This window comes from Cyprinus carpio, chromosome A17 (genome assembly GCF_018340385.1).
Source record: "Cyprinus carpio isolate SPL01 chromosome A17, ASM1834038v1, whole genome shotgun sequence".
In the NCBI taxonomy this organism is placed as follows: domain Eukaryota; kingdom Metazoa; phylum Chordata; class Actinopteri; order Cypriniformes; family Cyprinidae; genus Cyprinus; species Cyprinus carpio.
Genome location: NC_056588.1, coordinates 28,438,060 through 28,461,884, shown reverse-complemented (window position 1 = coordinate 28,461,884; position 23,825 = coordinate 28,438,060). Strand labels below are relative to the sequence as shown.

At 37.1% G+C, this 23,825-nt stretch overlaps 1 pseudogene; it reads right to left on the bottom strand.

Annotated features, from left to right (window-relative positions):
• Positions 1–5,692: 5,692 nt before the first annotated feature.
• LOC109084355 overlaps positions 5,693–23,825 on the bottom strand; it is a 150,902-nt pseudogene continuing 132,769 nt past the window's right edge.

Sequence of the window (23,825 nt, the reverse complement as noted above, 5' to 3'; positions counted from 1 at the left end):
TAAATATCATTCCATATTGATGTGTGGATTCATTTACTTATCGTGGTTTGGAGTAAAGGAAATCGACATTCACCTACAAGCCTATAAAGTGAGGGTAGAATAAGAGACATACTGCTGAGTGTGTCTATATGCATGAGGACGTTATCGTAAATATAGCCACTAACCAAATGCAGCTGAGCAGAACGGCCGCCATGATTCACTCTGGCTCCTTTATGACAGCTGATTATCAATATGAATGAACCTCCATCATTTTTCCTTCCCTGTCTCCTTGGTGACATTGTGGTCACTCCTTAAAACAAAACCAGGCAGAACAAAAATAAATATCCAGTAGCTCAGTTTAGGTTTGGACAGGCGCATTCAGGAATCATTTACTTTTGTAGCAGATTTGGAAATGCAATTTACAGTAAATAGGCTGTTGAAAAAGAACACATTTGAATTCAAGCTACACCACTGAAATCTTGCCATGTTGTTTTCAAATGCCTCAAGGAATGTCTTTTGTGAAAATATGCAGCTATACATTTTTAACCACGCACTTTCTTTTCACAAACCCCCTCCACAGAACTTTAAAGGCATTGCAGTATGTGCCTTCTCAGTAATCGAATCATTACAGAAACCTCCATAAAGAGTAACTCAACAGTGTTTTCTTAAAAGACAAACAGAAAGACATCCTACATTGTTTACACTTTCTCAAACTCAGCTAAACTCTTATTTTCACCACCTGTTTCTGGAGAAGATGAGTTGCTGGGTTTAGTGGTTGAAGGTGCAACTCAGCACAACAAAACGGCGAGCTCCACAACAACACACAGGTACATGTTTGGCCTAGTTTAATCATTTACAAGTATGACTCTAGTTACTTCTCCTTCCTGTCTAATTAGGATAGTGCTTGTGCAAATCTTTAGATAAACCAAGCACATACAACAGCCCCAAAAAGTATTTGGACAATTAAGGCAATCTTAGAAAATGTATGAATTTGTTTGCATAATAAAATATCAAAGCAAGTGGCATTTGCAAAGGAAGGAGATTGTTTTCAAAATTTTTATTAAATTTATTAAACTACATCCAAAGGAAACAGAAACATCTTTAATAATTAAAAATAATAATAAATAAGAGTAAGTAAAATAATAAATTAACATAAGATTTTATTATGAGTGCAGTATTTGTTATTATTAAAACATAATTTATAGCAGTTCATAGTAATTATTATTTAACATTCCACATTATCTACTTTTTTGGAAAGGTGGTCCATATCTGATTAAATATATCTATTTTCCTCAAAGTTACTGTTGGCGGATGTATAAACATGTTCCACTAAAGAATTATTTTTATCCAAATATGTTTTGTCTTCATTTTGAAGACGAGCTTTTATTTATTTATTTATTTACAACAAACCAAATTTTTTGAAAATATTTTGCTTGAAAAATTCTACAACAACCTCTAAAAAAAATAAACAAAAATTATTCTATTCTATTCTATTCTATTCTATTCTATTTTAAATTATTAAACATTATTCTATTCTATTCTATTCTATTCTAGACATTTTGTTATCTTATGACATTCAAATATTTTTCTTTAATTCTATTCTAGACATTTTGTTATCTTATGACATTCAAATATTTTTCTTTAAGGCTTAAGTGTCCAAATCATTTTTGGAACAACTCTATGTAATAATAAGTGATCAAACTCAATGTGCTGCATTTTTTTCTGCCTAAACTCCCACCACCCTTTGAGTGTCTGTATGCTGTGATGGCATCTGCTTTGATAGGCATCTCTGACAGAGTCGGGATGCATTACTCAAACAGTGACAGCTACAACCTCTCTGACAGATGGACCTGCATCAGCTGACATACAGACACTGGATGCAATATCTGCAGCACGCTGAATATGGCACGAGAAGCAGATCCTGTTCATTGATGCACCTTTCATTCTTCTCATACAGCGCATTTATATTCCATCACCTTAATGTTCAGACTGTCAAAATAAGTCATATTGGCCTACTTTTTGACACATTTTGAAGACAGTCAATATTTTATGTGATGAACGGCACTAAATAGAACCAGGTCTCCTCCCACATCACCCACCTGTAATTGTCCGGACACACAGTGAGTAATGTTTTAAAAGCGCCTCAAACTTAGTGTTTACACGTATTTCTTGAGGGAATCAACCAACTAATTATTTATAGTTGACTTTGCACATCAAACTGGGATAGGAGAAAGTATTTTAACCCAGCAAAAATGACACACTCCACCTTTAAACCAAACTAAAGCTCATTCTAATGCTCCAAGAACTTGAAACTTCGGTGATCTAAGCACCCAGCTGCCTGTAAGGCTGTTTGTATTCCAAGTATAAAAAGTGTATAAGGGAATGAAATATCGCTTGTAAGGTTATTTAAAGAATCATCTGGGGAAATGGTATTTGAATGTTATATGTGTTCTATCAAACTCTTCATAAAATGTTTGTTTGATTCTCTTCTGTGTCGCTTGCGCTTAGGCAAAATGACATGTTGTGTTGGAGAAGACCCAGCTTGCAAAGTGTGAAATAACCCACAAGAGTGTGTAAAAAAAGGCAGAGGCTCAGGTTTGTTCTCAGTGTGTGTGTGTGTGTGTGTGTGTGTGTGTGTGTGAAGAAGACGTTAGCCTGTTGAAGTGTAAAGCAGAGACTTCACAGAGAAATCTCTGGTGGATGGAATCGCAGGCCCTACAGTGTTTCAGACTTCACTGAACGCACACATCACAGGATTTAAGTCTAATTGAACTGCAGAATCTACCAGGCACAGAGGGTGAACGCTTTTCTTCTATTATATAATACAATCTTCAATTTTTGATTAGAGAGCTGTCAAACACTATACTTTGTACTGCAGGAACTAAAGCAAGTGTCAAACAAAAATAGCACATTTTATAACTGTTATTATTATTATTCATATTAGTATTCACTAATACAAAAGCAGTGATATTCAAGTTTTTTGAATAGATTCATGGAAGCTATTTATAATTAGTGAACAACAAAACAATGGTCAAAAATGTTTCAGATTCTTATTATTAATCATAGTTATTTGAATAGCTTCATATGATTATTATTAGTAGTATTACCGAATTAATATTTTCTACAAAATCATTAATTATCATGTTTCACAATAAAAGCTATTCATAAGTCATCAATTAAACAATGGTAAAAATGGTAAAAATTATATTTAACCATAAAGCTATTATAATAATAGTTCATATTTATATTTCACTATTATGTGTTTTTCAAACAGCTTCATAAGCTAACCATAAAACAAGTGAAGCAATAAATCTTGTCAACACTAAACAATGTTTAGGATTATTATTATGAAACAGTGAAACAATTATAATAATCATCAGTTTTTTAAATAGCTTCATAAAAGCTATATTAATAATAATTATAATATTGTTTAATACAAAAGCATTAATAATCATGTTTTCAAATGGCTTTATTAAGTAATGGGCATAATAAAAATATTAATAATTGGTTGATACTTCACTATAATGTATTTTTTAAATAGTTTTAATAAAAGCTATTCATAAAATGAGTGGTCCAATAAATGTTGATGATTGATGATTATAGGCATTTTTCAAATAGCACAGAAGCTGTACTATTATTGGTCTGTTGGACCACTCATTTTATATGAAGCTATTTGAATTATTAGCTATTTGCTTTTTCTGAAAAATGTTTAGTCATCATTGTAAATGTCTGAGGTTGATGATCAATGCTGTATTGTAGCTAAACAGAAATAACAAACCCACAAAAGGTATCCATACATAAACAGCATTTGCAGGACATGCAGTGCTACACTGCCTGAGTATAAATGTGGAAGTCATTAAAATCTCATTGACAGATACTTGAACAGCTCTCTGTTCTAAATGATATGGGGATGTAAGAAGAAGTGCATTACGGCCAAACAAACTCCTGAAGAACCACTGAAGAGTCCAATGTTTTCAGCATGCTCAGGATATTTTAAAAAATCTGTCAAGCTCTTCTCAATAATCCACTCAAACAATGCACTTTTCTGTTGGTTTGCATTACTGGCCTGGCAACACTTTCTCATTTGTATGTTAAGTTAATATTTTCACATGAGAGAAAGTGGGGCAAGGAGAGAGAAGGATAGAAATGAAAATGTATGGGCATGGAAACAGATGGTACTTGCTTTGTTTGGAGCATTTTGCCATGAAATAATGGATTATGGGAAAATATTTTGCCCACACGTACAAGCCACACACAAATCATACCCATCAAAACACCCAGACCACCCTAAAAAAATAAAAAATATAATTTACATTTGATGTATGATAGCTATTAACTAGCACCTCATACAATCATTTTAATGAGATAAATATAGAACGGTGTCCAACCTGTTCAGCTATAATCTCATTTCACCTGACAGCGCTGGAAGGCAGAAGGGAAAGTTGCCTTTAACTTTATACATTACGGTGTGTGTGCTTGTCACTGGTGACAAATGGACCTGCTTGTAGGGACTTTCAGACCATAAATTACAGATAATCATATGGGTACTTATAAGATAAACTAATGGAGGGTATTTAACCATTCCTAACATCATAAGCTCCAGGGCATTATGTGCAAAAGTCCTCCACGCTTGATAGAAGTTCATCTTTTTCCTTTTTAAACAAAGGGTCAGAGGTTGCAAAAAGTTTGCATAGTTCAAACATTCATGGATATAGCTGTCCTAGAATGAATTGCTTTCATTTTTTGACTTGGCCACCCAACCTTTCAGATGTTCTGATAAACCCACAAACAGATGACATATCTGGACACAAGAGGGTCGAGTATAAAAATCGGCTGAAATTTCTGTCAAGATCAGTAAATAAGCTTGTTACTCAACTGAAAAGCATGCATTTCAGCAAGAGCAAGTGTCATCTTTACATTCTTACAATCTTAACTTTGTGTTTTGTGTAAGCAGAAGATCAAACGAGGCCCAAACGTGAATCTGTAATCTATTTTTGATGAGACTATTTTTGATGAAACTACCAGACCTCCTGTGGCGAGACCCCTCTACAAAATAAGAAGGGTCTTTGTAAGGATTAGTGGCAGCCTATCTCCAAGTTCATTTAGCAGACACTTTTAAGGGCTTAAAGTGAGTTTGAAGCCCAAGGCACAACCACACATGGGTTTTTATCATAGCAAATGTTCTGTTAAATAATGGTTAGCGCAACTGCACGTTCTATTCAAAAATTCAAAGCTTTCATTTTATGCAATGTCAAAATGTATCTACACACACACACACACACACACACACACACACACACACACAAACACACACACACTTGAGACAAAACTTGCAGTGCTGCTTGAATCTGGCTTGAGTAAAATAAAAAAAATAAAACACCAGAAGTGATGTACTTTAAGCTTATTTACATATTATGGGCAAATTAAACAATATATTGTTTTTTTTTTATACAATTGACAAAATAGATGATCTCCATCTATCTGTCTATCTATCTGCCTCCAGGACATAAAAATATATTTGAGAAATTTAAGTTGTTCCAGAAGATAAGAAATTATAATTTTAAATTAAATTAAAATGAAGTTTTTGCTTTGCCATTTAACAGCATTTTTTTCCTGCACATTTTCCCCCAAGATGTCAGAGTAAATACAAAAAGTCTAATTACAGTAATGAAAGTATCAAAATATAATATATATTGAAAAAAAAAACACACAATACCATGAAAGCCTTTTATTGAACCGAGATGTAAAATATCTTTTTTCTTTATGTAAAGTATTCTGTAGTTTATTCCTGTTGATTGTAAAATTGAGAAAAAAACAACTTATTGTGTTTTGAAGGAACTGTGTTTCTGAATTTGGATATTAATATTTCACATTGTGCTTTGTCTGAATATTCATTAGAGTCAAACCATTTCCATAGACCTCCCTACCAGGTGTATTTGCATATAATCTCATATATTTGATATTATTTTATAAAATCATACTATAGATTTAAATTATGCCATAATATAGTAATGCAAAGGGATTTTTAGAAAAGAAAAAATGTTGAAGAAAAAAAAATATATATTTGTTGTCCGAAAACAACATTTTTGGGCTGACAAAACAAAGAGACTAACGTAATTCTTCCTTGGAAATGAACGTTATGAATGAGAAAAGTGATTTTACAATACATGTCCAAAAACCAGCTGGTTAAGGTAACGGATGGTCTCAGGTAGTTCAGAGTTTGTAGTTCAGTAAAAGCAGTCATTTTCATCAGAGTAATAAAATATCATTTGTATGAATCCAACCGGATGGATCCAGATCAAGGTCGATCATCCTGTACAGTGAGAGCATCATTCCTCTAAAGGTCCATCTATTTTTTTAATACCTCTCAGTCCTCTGGATGCCGGAAAAATGTCTTTTTTTTTCTCGGCGGCACAGAAGTCTCATCAGATCGAAGGAGGATTTCATAGTGACCCTCCCAGCTGTTTTTCACCTGGTGATAATAGCTCCCAGATGTCCTACTTATGAATCAATGGTGCTTTTAGTCCATTCCCACCACCATTGTTTTCCTTATATCAGTTCGATGTGGAGCAAGTGGGATGTATGCTGTGGAAATAAAAATAAGTCATCATCTATCAACAGTATGTGCAACTCAAGACATCAGTGATGGGATGCAACATGGCACCCGTCTCTCATCGTGGCTCTCTGATTTTCACCTTTCATTTCACATGTGTATGTACGCTAAACCATGCCGAAAGGAAATGCTAGATGATACAGTAGCACAGTAGAATGATTTTACAGAAGGTTCTGAAGGCACTTGATTTCATTACAGACAGCAACTCCATGTTCCTTAGTGAACAGGGTCCGAAGTTGACGGCTATCTTTACGCACCTAAAGAAAACAACTGCAAGGGGACTGGCATAACCGTAAGCAGATCCACACTAGCAGCAGCTACAGCGTGATGTCAAACAGTTATCTAAAGCTGTTGTTTAGCAGAGCCGCGCTGAAATGAAAGGCCAACTTGATTCTCAGTGAGAGACGGTGATCGGTGTGTTAGCTGCATGATGAGCTGTTAAAATCGATTCAGATGAGTGTGATAACATAGTTAATATAACAAAAACACATAGAGTAAGAATGAAACACATAATGCCCAGAATGGGCGATATCTGTTAAACTTGATCAGTTAAAGCACAAAGGAGGAGTTCATGAACGCTCCAACCGTCCGAAAACAGACTTTACATTAAGATTGTATGCCCCAAATGCCCTTTGAAACAACAGACATTTGTGGAGCCCTGATGTTCACATCAAACCAATAACATCAGAGCACAAGGACCTACAAAAAGCGCAACTGTGACATATCTCTATTTTCAGACATAAAAAAAACGAAAACTGTTTTTTCAATCGATCATTCATTTTTGTTACCATCATTGTTTTTTGTCCTCCTCGGAAGCTTGCTTTGTGTGGTTCAAGATTATGTATTGTGACATTATGAGGTCTTTGATGAAAGTAGCAGATGTTTATCAGAGCCAAAACCATGTAGTGATGGAAATACATGTTATGTCTTTGTGCTTTGAAAGATTCCCCTATTAAGTCTCTCAAGCCGTACTGCTGTAACCATCCACCTGTTCTGTTCTTTATAACACTGACAACAGTAATGGGCTTTTCCTCAAGATCTTGAGTGGACTCCGGTGTAATTCTCATATCAATGTGTTAGCGAGCTTTAGAATCCCTCCATGGCTTCCTCTTCATTCACACTGATCTAAAACCTATAAGTTCCTTTTGTGTAGACGGGATGAATCTTTGGTTGTTGTGTTCAGGCAGTCTGAGTCAGCCGAAATCTCTATGAATGCCAAAGCTGGGTTCCACCTCCATGTGATGAGGTCACCTTCGGAGGCCAGCCAAGACCAAAAGTAATGTGAGACAGAGCTCCCATATATGCACTGCAGCGGGAGAAGCCAGGGATCTTATATCTGAGGAAATAAAGACAAGAACAAATGCAGTCACTGATGTGAACAAATATTCATTTCTCAGTTCTGTGTAAATAATTCAGAGATTAACAATTCTGCCTTCTAGAAGTTTAATGAGGTTGGTCTACGGTCTGTATCTCTAGAACATCTTTTTTTTGCAACGTGCTATGCTTTAATTTAAAAGAGAGCGAAAAATGAACTGTAAACATTTGCTGTGAGTCATGAAAAGAGTCATTCAAGCTGGTGGATTATCTTGTTATGGATAAGAAAAATGTAAAAAAGCGTAGATAATACAGTCCATGTTATATTAGCTTTGATCTTACACAAAAGTTTCTTCCACACTTGTGTGTTCTTGTGATTCATTTATTTAGACTAAACAGCTATGCAGCAAATTCAGCATTTTTATTTTTATTTTTTGGAAAGAAATTAATACTTTCATTCAACAAGAATGTGGAATAAATTGATCAAAAGGGGAAGTGAAGACATTTATCATATTGCAAAAGAGTTTTATTTCAAATTAAAGCTGTTCTTTTCTACTTCTAATTTATCAAATAAACCTCAAAGAATTTCTGAAGGATCATTGAAAACTGAAGTAATAATGCTGTAAACAAAAAAAAATCAACATATAATATAAAATTTTTTTTTACATAACCTGATAAATATGAATGTATTAATCCATTAATAACAATTATAGTTTTTTTTTCTAACCCAATAAAAAAAAATATACATATTTATACTCATATTTATGTATTATGTATTTATTTAATCCATTAATCCATTAATAACAATTATAGTTTTTTTTTCTACTTCATTACAATAAACTCAAAAGCCACTGCTTAAATAATTGCTTTAAAAACTCTTGTCCATTATACTCACTACTACTGGGTGGGGGGTCTTGACACTCTCCTTCTTCTATGGTCACATCATCTACAGCAATATCCCCTTCAATGCCAGAACCACGTATACCCTCCAAAACCATCTACACGAATGGACGGGAAAATAAAGGCAAAAACATTTTCACTCTGTGGTGGCTTTTCATTTAATTCTGAATGCATATTCAAGTTTTTCAATTCAAGTTTATTTGTATAGTGCTTTTTACGATACAAATCATTGCAAAGCAACTTTACAGAAAATTAAGTTTCTACAATATTTAGTAGTAGCTTATCAGTGATGACTGTCAGTTAATGTGCATATGGCAGAAATATATATTAAAAAATCTATAGTACATGACAAGCTAAGTTATGAGAAATATTTTAAATTAGAATAGAATAGTATCCATGTTGTATCATATAATATTATATTATTATAATTCTTTTTTATATGATCATTATTTGTGTATTATTATTCAAGAAAAAATCGAGCAGAAAGAGGCACCTGAAAAGAGGATGTGGGATTGATGTTAACTCTGGCTTGCCTCCAACGGTCTCCTTGGTTCCCACTCAGGGTCCAAACAGACGTATCCTGACCCGTCTGGCTCTTCTGCCTCAAATACACATTTAATGTTCCTGGAAAAAAGGCAGATGCACTCAGTGTCAGTAGAAGTCATTAGATGCAATATGCCATAATGTCTTTTGAACCCTTCCTTTGTGTTACATAGCAACTGCAAGGTTCAGTGACCTTAAAGAGACCTCACATCCACATAAAAAAAAAATCAATAAACAAACCATAAAAAACACAACCACTGCTGTTGTTATATACATGCCACATAATTGCTAAACTCTAATTTTAAGCCGATGAAAGGAAAAGTAGGACGAAAATCTGTATTACTCTCTCAGATGTTTGGGTTTCGGACAAATGGTATGTTGATTTCCTTGCAAATGAGGAGACAATGAAACTAGTGCTACAGAGATGTGATGCTATTAATGCTAAGATAAGCTTTCTGGAACTGTTACATCCTGTTTCACTTGTGTGCTAAATCAATTATGGCTAACTGTGAACACTGGATTTGTACACTTCCATCTGTAAATGATAGCATTTGCATGATGCTGCTTCCACACCACTAGGTGTCAGTACAAGTCAAAGATGACTGGAATACAGGTAAGTGTAACATACACAAAAATTGATTTTAGTGCACATTTAAGTGCACCTTGTGTAGGTTTTCATATCAAAACAGCCATCTAACCATGTTGTCTCGGTTCTTTGCTGTGCGGCCAGACAGAAGATCTTGTGGGCACATGGATTTTTAACCTCAGATGCCCAGTGAGGCCATGTGTCAAAAGCCAGGAAGAGAACACCCTGGTGAGTTGGAATTAGCCCCACGCTTTCTATTCTAAAAGCACACAGCTTTGTGAAGCAGAAAATTGCAGTTACAAGCTTGTCTGAGGGGCTGTGGAGGTCATCACTATCACAGAAGTGCAACTGCATGTCCAGCTCAACTGCAACAGCATAAAGTGATCATGAAAAAGGGAACTATAGAAATGTTTAGCACAGCAAAATTGAGTTATTGGTCTAAATCATTTACAGCACTTACAGTCCACTAGAAACCTTTAATAGCAAGGTTTTCCATCCCAGAAAAGGCCAAAGTGTACACTGCACATTTCTGACCAGCATGTTAAAACATAAATATAGCAATTTCTGCCTCAGAGTAAAAGATAAAATATAAAAAATAGACTGAGATAAACTTTAAAATAAGAAAAAAGTTATAGTGTGTATGGAATGAATCACCCTCCTTTAAAATAATCACATTTTGTTGCTTTGCAGCCTGGAATGAAGACGGAATCAGTTTTTGTTTTATCCAGCTATATTTTTGCAACTTATAACATCCAAGTGAAAGATATAACACCAACATGTCAGAAAAAAACAAAAAACAAAAACAGAATCACTAAGTTGGAAAAAGGATCCCCCCTTGTGTCTGCATTTTGTTTTAATTGCGGCCTTTAGTCTGTTGGGATATGTCTCTGTCTCTCTAACTTTGTTTTTGTGAATTGTGGGGACATTCCATAGGCATAATGGTTTTCTTCACAAACTGTATGTGCTATTGCCCTACACCAACCCTACACCTAACCCTACCCCTTACAGGAAACTTTGTGCATTTTTACTTTCTCCAAAAAACTCATTCTGTATGGTTTATAAGCGTTTTGAAAAATGGGGACATGGTTTATGTCCTCATAAGTCACCCTCTCCTTTTAATACCTGTGTCATAACCATGTCATTATACAAAGTTGTGTCCTGATATGTCACAAAAACACGCGCACACACACACACACACACACACAGAATTGTTTTCTTTCCCAAACTGAATTGACTGCTCTAAAATGAATTGACTGCTCTTATTCAAAACTATGAGACACCAATGTTTCAGGAGTTTTGGACACAGAATACTAATTAGAAGTAATCTGCATTGCCCAACACTATTCCACTCAGTTAATCACATCAGGATTCTTTATGATGTATTGTGCTAACAGTAACCCACCTATATGTTTCCCATACATGTGGTAGTAGAAGCTGAAGCAGTATGTTGGGTTGGTGGCCACATTCCCGTAGGGATTTTTAGGGGCAACATTGAAGGATGGAGTCAACAGTCGTGCTTTGTCTCCTTCCAGACGTGGTCGTGAGGTCTCGATGTACATGTAGAAACCTGTACAAAGTGCACAAGCACATACAAATCAACTAATCATCTACAACTAAAAAATCATCTAATATTCTGATTTCGTGCTCATTTATTATTATCAATTTTGAAAATAGTTGTGCTGCTTAAATTGTTTTGTGGAAACAGTGATACATTCTTTCAGTATTCTTTGAAAAATAGAAAGTTCAATCTTTGTCACTTTTGACCGGTTGAATGCATCCTTGCTGAAAAAAAAAATAAATAATAATCTTTAAAAAAAGTCATACTGATCCCCAACATTTAAACAGTAGCATATACAAATTAAATTTGCCACAGTAATTTTAATTGTGTAGAATCAATGTCATACAGCTACTCAAATCTGCTTAATTATCAGGCTGTAAGTTCTCTCAGCACACCTCCACCTAACTCCATAGCACAGGACAAAATATTTTTCAATTCACATTTCTCATAGCCTCTTAAAAGACCTTTTTTTTTCGTTTTCTTTTTTTTCATATCAGGTCAGAGTGACTTAAAGAGATATTGACCTGGGTTTTTTCACGCAAGTCAAGCCCTTAAATATCCATTAATTGAAATATTAACAGAGTACTTCATGAATGAGTCCTAAAACCCAGAAACAAGTTAACGTTTTAGCACTTCCAGTTTCATCGTCCTGCAGTCAATAGATTTTCAGAATGGGGTTTTGGTTAAATGCCTAAACATAAGGTCTGTGGTTAACACAAGCTCAAGATATTTTTACATTTAATTCTGTGACAAAATACATCAGTCATATGTTATTTTCTTTTAATATGTAGTTTTGTGGAGGTTTTTGTCTTGAAAAAAGTGGTTGCTATCAAGTGGCTAAATGGGACTAAAGTGACTGTCAGGGACATTAAACATCATGACGCCAAAAAGCTTAACTCATCTACTCACTAGCTTATTTTTACAGCTTTGTTGTGATTATACTTTGTAATTTATCAGACTTTGTAATTTATAGTAGTGCTCTCAAAATTAAAGCATTAACTAATGCGATTAACACGTTAAAGATATTTAACACAATTAACATAAGGGTTGGCCACCCCACTCACAACTGCTGCATTGGTATCTTTTTTCTTGACAAGATTTTAGTTTATTTAGACGCAGACTTTTCAGATGCGCACAGATGCATTAGTCTTATACTTTATTCAATAACTTTAACTTAACTGATAACTTTATTCAATTTCTGTATATTTCCTACTTGCTGAAGGGTACAGGTAGCTAAATATGACATTTATTATAATGGGTTTATGTGAAGATTGTTTTAAGTTCACTTAACCCTGTAAGGCCCACTGTTGTAATATTACAACATAATTTTTAGCTTGACTAAAATAAACCTGCTCATGTTTTTTCTTCACTCTAAGACCAGATTTACACAACTAATAGATCCTGTTGTTCAGCCTGGCAATGCTATTGGATGCTAGATTTTAAAAATAGGCCTGTTTACCTGGCCAAGAAGTCCCACAACCTGTGAACATCCCTTGTAGCACATCATCTTATTTTTCTGGACTGGATAAACCAACATTCAAGTAATATGTCTACAACATGTAGATATTAAGGTTTTGTCGAATGCTTTGATCATTTTCGATTTTGAGCTTTTTATGACATTGTTGTAATTTTGCAACATTTGGCTTAAAGGGGTGGCAAAAAAGGTGGCACCTTGCAGATTACATGGATGAACTGTACTTCTCATCTGTTCCATGTAAAAAAAAATACTTATAGAAACATATGGTTTTTGATCATTCACAAGTTTTAAATGTCTTCTTTGTTACCATTTTGAGTTTCAATCAAGAGTTAATGATTATTAAATGATACGTTAGGCTTCAAAATTCTTAACGTGCAAGAAGGACAAATTTTGTTGAAAATTTTCTGCAGTAATCTAAAAGCTAATGCAAAAATCCAAAAAAAGTCTTTTTTCTTGAAGGAATCAGGGTGATGCTAACTTCTGGGTTGGCCTACAAAAATTACGTCATCCCTGCAGCACTCTCTGTATAAAACCCCACTTCAATATATAGATTCAATAAGCACCACAGTGCTTTTTCTGAACTTATGACTTGCATTCTCCAGATTCCTCTACTTTACCAAAGTACTAGACAAGCTGATTATATTAGTGATGTGTTGACCCATGGAAATTATCCAGTTGCACACCGGAGCTGTCATGATCCGATGTCAAGTTTAATGCCTGACACTATTTCTCTGAAAGTGCAGCTAATGGAACACACTGAGCATCTTCCCCTAAACGTCATCCAATCAAAAGCCAGCCTGCACACTCCTTTAGCAACATGAAAGTGCCTTTGGACGCTAATGCTATTAGCCCCTCTCTACAAGCCTTCACTTTGCTGACGATATCTTTTTACTCGACATCCACCCACACTGATGAAAGACAATTCATTCAATTATTTGTGAAAATTTTGATTTTGCGATGTAATATATTGGTGTAGTTCTAAATCTACATATCTATATTTATCTATATTTAAGTGCAGTATACCTTGTTTAGAGCCGGTGCGGTCGCTGCTGGGCCCAGTGTTGGGTGTATATTTAGTGTCCCTGGTGGCAGCACTATGTCTTGTCCAATCAAACTCTTCGGTTTTATCTTGGGTGAACATACAGATGGTGTCCTCTTCAAAGTCGCAGTGAAACTTACCTATGGATAGTTCAGCAGAGAAACAGAACAATGAAGAGCGTGCAGAAAAAGCATCTAAAAAAGTGATAACAGACAATTCAGTCATTTCAGAATGATTATTTGTACATAAATACGTTTTTGGATGTTTAGTTATATACTTGAAATGTACAATATCAGTGAATGGGGAGCATCTAAAACAAACCCTTTTATGATATTTAGAGACATACACATTTTTAAAAAAATTCTTAAGACTAAATTTATCATTATCAGAGTTCAACATTCATGAAATATGTCAACCTTTGCTGATGTTACATTAAAATGTTTTAATCATTTACTGTGTGTGCGCTTTCACAATATTTCTGACCATTAGAAACCACAAAGATGAAATGAAATGAAAATTATTATGAATTCTTTCATCTTACAGATGCTCAACTTTTGAATGATAGTGTATGTATGCTAGAATGATACATAGAAATGTCAATGAATAGCCTACTGAGATCATGTTGAACATTTATTGATGCTTAAAGGGATACTCCACCCCAAAATTTAAATTTTGTCATTAATCACTTACCCCCATGTCGTTCCAAACCCGGAAAAGCTTTGTTCATCTTCGGAACACAATTTAAGATATTTTGGATGAAAACCAGGAGGCCTGTGACTGTCCCATAGACTGCCAGTCACAGGCCTCCTGGATTTCATCCAAAATATCTTAAATTGTGTTCCAAAGACGAACAAAAGCTTTTACAGGTTTGGAACGACATGGGGGTAAGTGATTAATGACAAAATTTTAAATTTGGGGTGGAGTATCCCTTAAACACCAAAAGTCAAAAGCAACATTTCTTCAGTTGCTCTTACTGTTCTTTTTTTGCTGATTAAAACATACACACAAATATATAAAATTACTCACTCCAAGGAGGATTCACCGGTGCTGTAAAACAGAAAATAGAAGAGGTTATGTATGCGAAATCTGAGCTGTGAAAGGCTTATAGTACATAGTTTATTAATAAACCATTATAAACAACAGTAAGGGACTCAGAGAGGGGAGAATGGCATTTGCCCTTGGAGAGAAATGTTTAGAAAGTGCTTTGGGCATCATTACCATGTATCACACAGTTAGAGAGGGGAAGTGAAATAGCGTGTCAGTGCAAAAAGGGGTGTTTGTGTGGGGAGAGGTCGCTATGGGACTGTGCAATGCTCAGGTGAACCATAAAGACCTGTATCTCTCTTCATTCTATTCACAGGCAGCCTATCTAAGCGCGGCAAAAAGCCGTGTGCTTCCAGGCAGCCTCAATGAGGGCTAAGGTGCATTGTGGAACAAAGGTTTCAGAGGGCATGTGTGGAAAAGATAGTGAGACTGAAACCGATCCCTATTTCAACCAACTTAGCTCAGTGCCTTAATAGAATACAAAAAACCCCCTGTGCAATCCTGTTTAAGTTGGAAAACTCTCTTTGGATCCTCCAAGAGCAGTGATTACGCTAAGCTGTGAATATCTATATTGGGTAGGAAAAAAAAAATCAATGGTCATCCTCTCAGAAAATGTTTGAAAACATATTATTGGCAAGCACTCTATAACTTCAGCAGAAGAATTTGAAGAAATACATCAGTATGCGTCTCTCAAATTGACGTTCCAGAAGTAAAACGAGTACAGTGCGACAGTCACCTTCTGGGACAGAAAAGTGGCATCAGTTCTGGCATTTGATCAGACTCCTATAATGAGAGAGATTAGCACGACAGCATTCAAACACAGCAGATGTTCACAAGGGGTTGTCAGTGTAAATGTCTGCTTTGTGAACTGCAGGGGGAACAGCTCCACACGAAATTGATGATACAAATGAAAAAGTACAAAGTTGACAGGAGATGGAAAGAAAGGGAAATTAATTTGCAAATGTCTGTCAACATACAGAGAACTTACAAATGAATGAATGAGTGAATGATGGAAGTGTCATGGGAATCACAGCCTTAAGGGGAACAGAGGATTTTGTCAGGAAGACAAAATGATAGCGAGTCATTCCTTGAAATGGATGCCTTTCTGTTTTTGAGGTGATTTCTGAAGCATCTCAAGCTAAATTTATAAAAACTCATATATTTGGACAAAGGGTAGGGTAGAACATTTTAAAATTGAAATGGCTGCTCCTTTCTCTGTTATCAAGGATATTTTCTTGGCTCATTACCCCTCAAGAGTCAACAATATTTATTTACATTTATTTAAAATAATTGAATAAATTAATGTTGTTGTTTAATGTGATGGATTGATATGCTATGCTAGACGACTCTTAAAAGAAAAAATAAAACAGGAAAACAAAACTTGGCACATGAAAATTGATTTTACTTCCAATTCCTTATGCCACTTAAAATGTCTCAGGTTACGTATGCAACCATGGTCCCTCGAGGGAACGAGACACTGCGTCATAAAACACTTTGGGAATGCCTTCAGCGTGACCGGCTCTGAATCATGTGTCTAATCAGACCAATGGATGGGTAAGACGTCATAGGCCGGTGACGTCAGAGACCAGGAAGCTTAAAAGCATGTGCGGTGAAACCGGCATTAGCCTCTAGGAATGAAGCAAGTGCCGGCAGAGATGCTGGACCTGTGGCACTACGACGCAGCGTCTCGTTCCTTTGAGGAACCATGGTTACATACGTAACCTGAGATGTTGCTCTTCAGGAACTCTAGCTGCGTCGTAAAATGCATTGGGAACGAAAATGCCCATGCCGCCAGACTTTCTAATCTCTGCTTAGTGTGGGAAACTGCACAGCTAGGGCGAGAGAACAGAAAGAGCCTGGAGTGGCTCGCATATCTAGTCCATAGAACCTGACAAAGGTTAAGGGCATGGACCAACCCGCAGCATCACAGATGTCTCGCATAGAGACACCCGCTAAGAAGGCCTTGGAGGCTGCCACATCTCTGGTAGAGTGAGCCTTGACCCCCAGGGGAGAGGGGAGGCCAGAGGACTCATAAGCTATAGAAATGTCATCTACTATCCACCGACCGAGGGTCTGTTTAGTAGCAGGGAGACCTCTCTTAGGGGGACCTTAGCAAAAGAATGGGGGCCGGGCGGAGGCAGCCTCTGGAATTAGAGCGCGACGAGGGAGGAACCGCTGAAACGCTGGCGCCTGCTTGCAAGCCTCCTGGTACTTGTCGATGACAGAGTTAACGGCTTCACCGAACAGGCCCGAGGACACAAGCGGGGCGTCCATGAGGCAGACCCTGTCTTTGTCCCTCATATTGGACAGGGTCAGCCACAAATGTCTCTCTGCAGCCACCATAGCTGCCATGGACCGCCCAATGGCACTGGTGGTCTCCTTGGTAAAAGAGAGCCTTCCTGGAGCAGAGGACATGCAGGGGAAGCTGCTCGCAATGCGGGCAGTCGGCTCCATCGAGAGCCTCTGCATGCTCCGCTTCAAGGCAGACAACGCACAAACTGTGTGTATCCCCACCCGTAATGTAACGCGGGCAGGGAGGAACACACAGCTTGAAACGCTGCCTGCCATCGCCCAGATTGTGTTTCATCTTTTGTGGTGCTTTTAACATTGTCTTGGGAGGGACAAACAACACTAAATAAGACTCGAAACAGACGAAAACGAAACACAAACGAAAATGGTACAGACACACACAGAGCGCTTGCTAAAAGACAGAAGGCTAATGCCGGTTTCATCGCACATGCTTTTAAGCTTCCTGGTCTCTGATGTCACCTGCCTATGACGTCTCGCCCATCCATTGGTCTGATTAAACACGATTCAGAGCCGGTCACGCTGAAGGCGTTCCCAAAGCATTTTACAATGCAGCTCGAGTTCCTAAAGAGGAACTACTTTATTCAAATTAACATCAAATTAAAACAATAAATGTTCAAATTTTTTGACAAATATCTAGTATGAAATGATACATTCACAGATGCAGATGAATCATTCTGTTTTTAAATAATTAGATTTTTCCTCATAAAAGTAACTGATCTAATTTGAATGGGAAAGCCAATATACACTTTATCATGGAAAAATAATTTGGGGTTAATACGTTTAAAAAAATATATTAAATATGGCTGGCTATATAGCAATTAACATAAAAAAGCTTATAAAAATACTTTCATTAAAATGTATTTCTTATAGAATAAAAGAAGGAATAATTACAAATGACTAGATAATACAACAATAAAACAACACTGAATATAATTCTTATCAATAGAATAAAATAGAATATATGTTGAATTAATGTTTAAGCTTGCAAAACATTTAATAGCAGATGACTGCTAAACAACATAAAAAGACAATCAATATTTTGTTGCTGTCGTATGCCTCTAGTTTGAGCTCCGTCACGTTATTTCTCTTTCCTGTTTGTTCCTGTCGTATGCCTCTAGTTTGAGCTCCGTCACGTTATTTCTCTATCGTCTATTTTTTTTATTGTTGAAATCTATTTTATACACCATCATTTTCGTTTCTATAACGTGTGAATATATCCTCTATCGTATTCTACAACAAAAACAATCAGAGCGCCTTGTTATCACTAGTTTTATTTTGATTTCCCGAGTCCGCTAGTAGCTTATAGCCCATTAGCATCACCAGCGTGGTTGTCGCTAAACCCGCGTGCATCGCTAATACTCTATTCACACACATTACAATTGCTTTACTCACTGTAACTTGCTTAAATGGCAGATGTTTGTCTACCTTTGAGTGCAGGTGACGAGTGCAGGCCCAGCTGAGAGAGCAGAGAGCCGCGCTGGAAACCTCCCGGGCTGACGCTCACAAGTCCAGGGTAAGTATACAGCGCGCTGCTAACAGTCCCACCACCTCCACCCCGTGTGTTTCTCTGCACAGGCCCGGTGCACCCAGAACGCGATCTGCCCAGATGTCCTTCACTCCGGCGCCGGGACACCACGGACCCTGGGTGCATCCGCAGCGGAGGACGCGAGCCAGGCCCCGGGCGACGACTTCTCCCCCTCCGTTCTTCGAGATCTCCACACGGAACCGCTTCTCTCCCCTCCGCGAGACGGAACGCGATGCTGTGATCGTCGGAGACTCCATCGTCCGACACGTTCGTGCTACGTTAGCTGAAGGTAAAGTGCACACTCACTGTCTCTCTGGTGCTCGTGTTCTCGATGTTTCTGCGCAGATACCCGCGATCCTGAAGGCCGACGAGAGCCCCAGAGCGGTCGTGCTTCACGCCGGGGTTAACGACACCACGCAGCGGCAGACGGAGACGCTGAAGAGGGACTTCAGGAGCCTGATCGAGACGGTTCGCAGCACGACGCCCGCGGCGACGATCATCGTGTCAGGGACCACTGCCCACGTATCGACGAGGACACGAAAGGTTCAGTAGACTTTTTTGCTCTAAATGAATGGTTATTGTCATGGTGTAAAGAACAGAAACTGCTCTTTGTTAATAATTGGAATCTTTTCTGGGAGCGACCTAGGCTTTTTCGCGCTGATGGCCTGCACCCCAGCAGAGTCGGAGCGGAGCTGCTCTCGGACAACATCTCCAGGACTCCACGCTCCATTTGACTAGTAAGCCAATTTTCAAATAACTGCTATGATGGCTTTTGTTCTACCCGCTTAAATGTTAGAAGTACTTGCGCTGTCCAATCTATTAAGACTTCCCCAAATAGTGAGGTCAAAAATATAAATTTAATGTAGGATCTAGAAAAAAATCTTATCGTGATTAAACCAGAAAAACATAAAATAAATGAACAAAAACAATTTTTAAAGTTTGGGCTCATAAACATTAGATCACTCACACCCAAAGCAGTTATTGTAAATGAAATGATCACAGATAATAGTTTTTGATGTACTCTGCTTGACTGAAACCTGGCTAAAACCAAATGATTATATTGGTCTAAATGAGTCTACTCCACCAAACTACTGTTATAAACATGAGCCCCGTCAGACTGGTCGTGCGGGAGGTGTTTGCAACAATACATAGTGATATTCTCAGTGTTACCCAGAAAAAAGGATACAGGTTTAAATCATTTGAAATACTTATGCTTAATGTTACACTGTCAGATATGCAAAAGAAATCTATTGTATCTATTTCTCTGGCTACTGTGTATAGACCACCAGGGCCATATACAGAATTCCTAAAAGAATTTGGAGAATTCCTCTCAGACCTGTTGGTTACCGCTGATAAAGTGCTAATTTTCGGAGATTTTAACATTCATATTGATAATACAAATGATGCATTAGGACTTGCGTTTACAAACTTATTAAACTGTTTTGGAGTAAAGCAAAATGTCACCGGGCCCACTCATCGTTTTAATCATACGCTAGATTTAATTATATCGCATGGAATCGATATTACTGACATAGATATCGTACCTCAAAGTGATGATGTTATTGACCATTTCCTTGTATCGTGCATTTTGCGTATTGATGATAATAACTATATAGCCTCGCGTTATCGTCCGGGCAGAACTATTGTTCCAGCCACCAAAGACAGATTCGCAAATAACCTGGCTGATTTATCTCAACTGCTCTGTGTACCCATAAATATGCATGAACTAGACAAAATGACTGGCAACATGGGCACTATCTTCTCTAATACATTAGAAGCTGTTGCCCCCATCAAATTGAAAAAGGTTAGAGAAAAACGTACTGTTCCATGGTACAACAGTAATACCCACGCTCTCAAGAAAGAAACTCGTAGTCTTGAGCGCAAATGGAGAAAAACTAACTTGGAAGTTTTTAGAATTGCGTGGAAAAAAAAAAACAGTATGTCCAGCTATAGACAGGCTCTAAAAACTGCCAGGGCCGAGCATATCCACAAACTCATAGAAAACAACCAAAACAATCCAAGGTTTTTATTTAGCACAGTGGCTAGATTAACAAATAACCAGACGCCACCCGATCTAAATATTCCCTCACAGTTAAATAGTAATGATTTTATGAATTTCTTCACTGATAAAATAGATAACATCAGAAATACAATAACAAATGTAGATTCCACAGCATCTAATATTTTAGTTTTATCCATCGCACCCAAAGATAAACTGCAGTGCTTTACAACTATAGGACAGGAAGAGCTAAATAAACTTATCACTGCATCTAAACCAACAACATGTTTATTAGATCCTGTACCCACTAAATTAGAAAGAGTTGTTACCTGTAGCAGAAAAACCACTTCTCAATATTATTAACTCGTCGTTAACTTTAGGTCACGTCCCAAAACCATTCAAGCTGGCGGTTATTAAGCGTCTTATTAAGAAACCACAACTAGATCCTAGTGAACTGGCAAATTACAGACCCATTTCAAATCTTCCCTTTATGTCTAAAATTTTAGAAAAAGTTGTGTCTGCTCAATTGTGCTCCTACTTGCAAAAAAATGATCTCTATGAAGAATTTCAGTCGGGTTTCAGGCCCCATCATAGCACAGAAACTGCACTTGTTAAAATTACAAATGACTTGCTTCTTGCTTCAGATCAAGGCTGCATCTCATTGCCAGTTTTACTTGATCTTAGTCCTGCGTTCGACACCATAGATCACGACATACTCATAGATAGATTACAAAACTATACAGGTATCCAAGGGCAGGCTTTAAGATGGTTTAGATCCTACCTGTCCGATCGCTACCATCTCATTTATCACCAGTAAAATATGGAGTGCCACAAGGATCTGTCCTAGGTCCTCTGCTATTTTCAATATACATGTTGCCCCTTGGTAATATCATTAGAAAATATGGGATTAGTTTCCACTGTTATGCTGATGATACTCAACCTATATATCTCAACAAGACCAGGTGAAACTTTAAAACTATCTAAGCTAACGGAGTGTGTTAAAAAATGTAAAAGATTGGATGACCAATAATTTTCTCCTATTAAATTCAGATAAGACAGAGATATTACTTATTGGACCAGAAAACATCACACAGAATCTCGTAGACTACAATTTGCAATTAGACGGATGTACTGTTACTTCCTCTACTGTCAAAAATCTGGGTGTTATATTAGACAGTAACTTGTCTTTTGAAAATCATATTTCCCATGTTACAAAAACAGCATTCTTCCATCTTAGAAACATTGCCAAGCAACGAAAACATGTTACCTGTTCCTGATGCAGAAAAGCTAGTTCATGCATTCATGACCTCTAGACTGGACTATTGTAATGCACTTCTAGGTGGTTGTCCTGCATCCTCAATAAACAAGCTACAGGTAGTCCAAAATGCAGCGGTTAGAGTCCTTACCAGGTTAAGAAAATATGATCATATTACCCCAATTTTACAGTCTCTGCACTGGCTACCTATTAATTTCCGTATCAGTTACAAAATATTATTACTTACTTATAAGGCCCTTAATGGCTTAGCTCCTGCGTACCTAACTAGTCTTCTACCACGCTACAACCCATCACGCTCCCTAAGGTCACAAAAATGCTGGACTTTTGATAGTACCTAGGATAGCAAAGTCCACTAAAGGAGGTAGAGCTTTTTCGCATTTGGCTCCCAAACTCTGGAATAGCCTTCCTGATAATGTTCGGGGTTCAGACACACTTCCTCTGTTTAAATCAAGATTAAAAACACACCTCTTTGGCCAAGCATTCAAATAATGCATCTCATAATTTTGGACTGCAGTTATATCTGATCAAATGCGCATTATTATTCTTTAACTTGGGTTAAACTAATTAATTTTACTTGGCTGGAACAGCAGCTATGCTAATTATGTCTCTATATTCTCTGTTTTCTCTGTTTTGCCATGGGATTTACACAAGCTCCAGTCTGGATCCAGAACACCTGAGAAGAGATGATGCCAACCCCTCAGAGGACCTCAGATGATGCTAACCCAGAGACAACATACAGAACTACCACATTTTCCTATAAGTTTGATTGCATAATTGCTGTAAATAGTGTTAATCGTCTGATTGTTTACGTCTTTTATTGATTTTTCTGAACATTTCTGCCGTATACACATAAACTGACAGTCACCACTGATAAGCTACTACTAAATATTGTAGAAAAAAAATTAATTTTCTGTAAAGTTGCTTTGCAATGATCTGTATCGTAAAAAGCGCTATACAAATAAACTTGAATTGAATTGAATTGAATACTAGCTATTTTTCCCATTGCAAAATTGTAATTTAGAAAACTAATTATTCTATGTAGGTTACAGTTCCCTTCCTGTAAACCACCCAGCTGTTTCTAAAGGGTAAGGAGGAGAGGCCTGCTTTGGTTAAAGCAAACAGATGTTGCACATTTGGAAACACGTGCTGCATTAACACATTCTCTAAATTGATGGGCTCCATGTTCTCTCCTTTTTCCTTTCTCTCTCCCTGTATCCCCGTAAAAGCACAATTAGATCTACTGGAGCAGGAGGCAAAAGCAAAACGTCAACCTCATTAAACACACAAGCAATTAGACCCAGTATATCTCCCACTTGGAGAGGATTTACTCAGAGGCAAGCTTTAAGGTAAAGTCCAAACATATTCAAGTCTTTCATTTGAACAAGCCAGATAACAACATAAATGTGCAGAGCTGAGTAATAAATTGCAGTAATACAATTCAGGCTAGATACTGTACAAGCCATGCTGTCTTATCATAGAGACTGAGTTTTGCGATACCCATACAAAACCTGAAGGCATCTCAGAAACATAATGTTACCATTGAGTCAAAGTAATCCCACACATAATCAAAGGCCTATAAAATTAATAAGTAGAATCATACATGCATACTCATCAACATACTTCATATTAATGCCTTTTGCTATAATGCAAGCTTTGACTTAC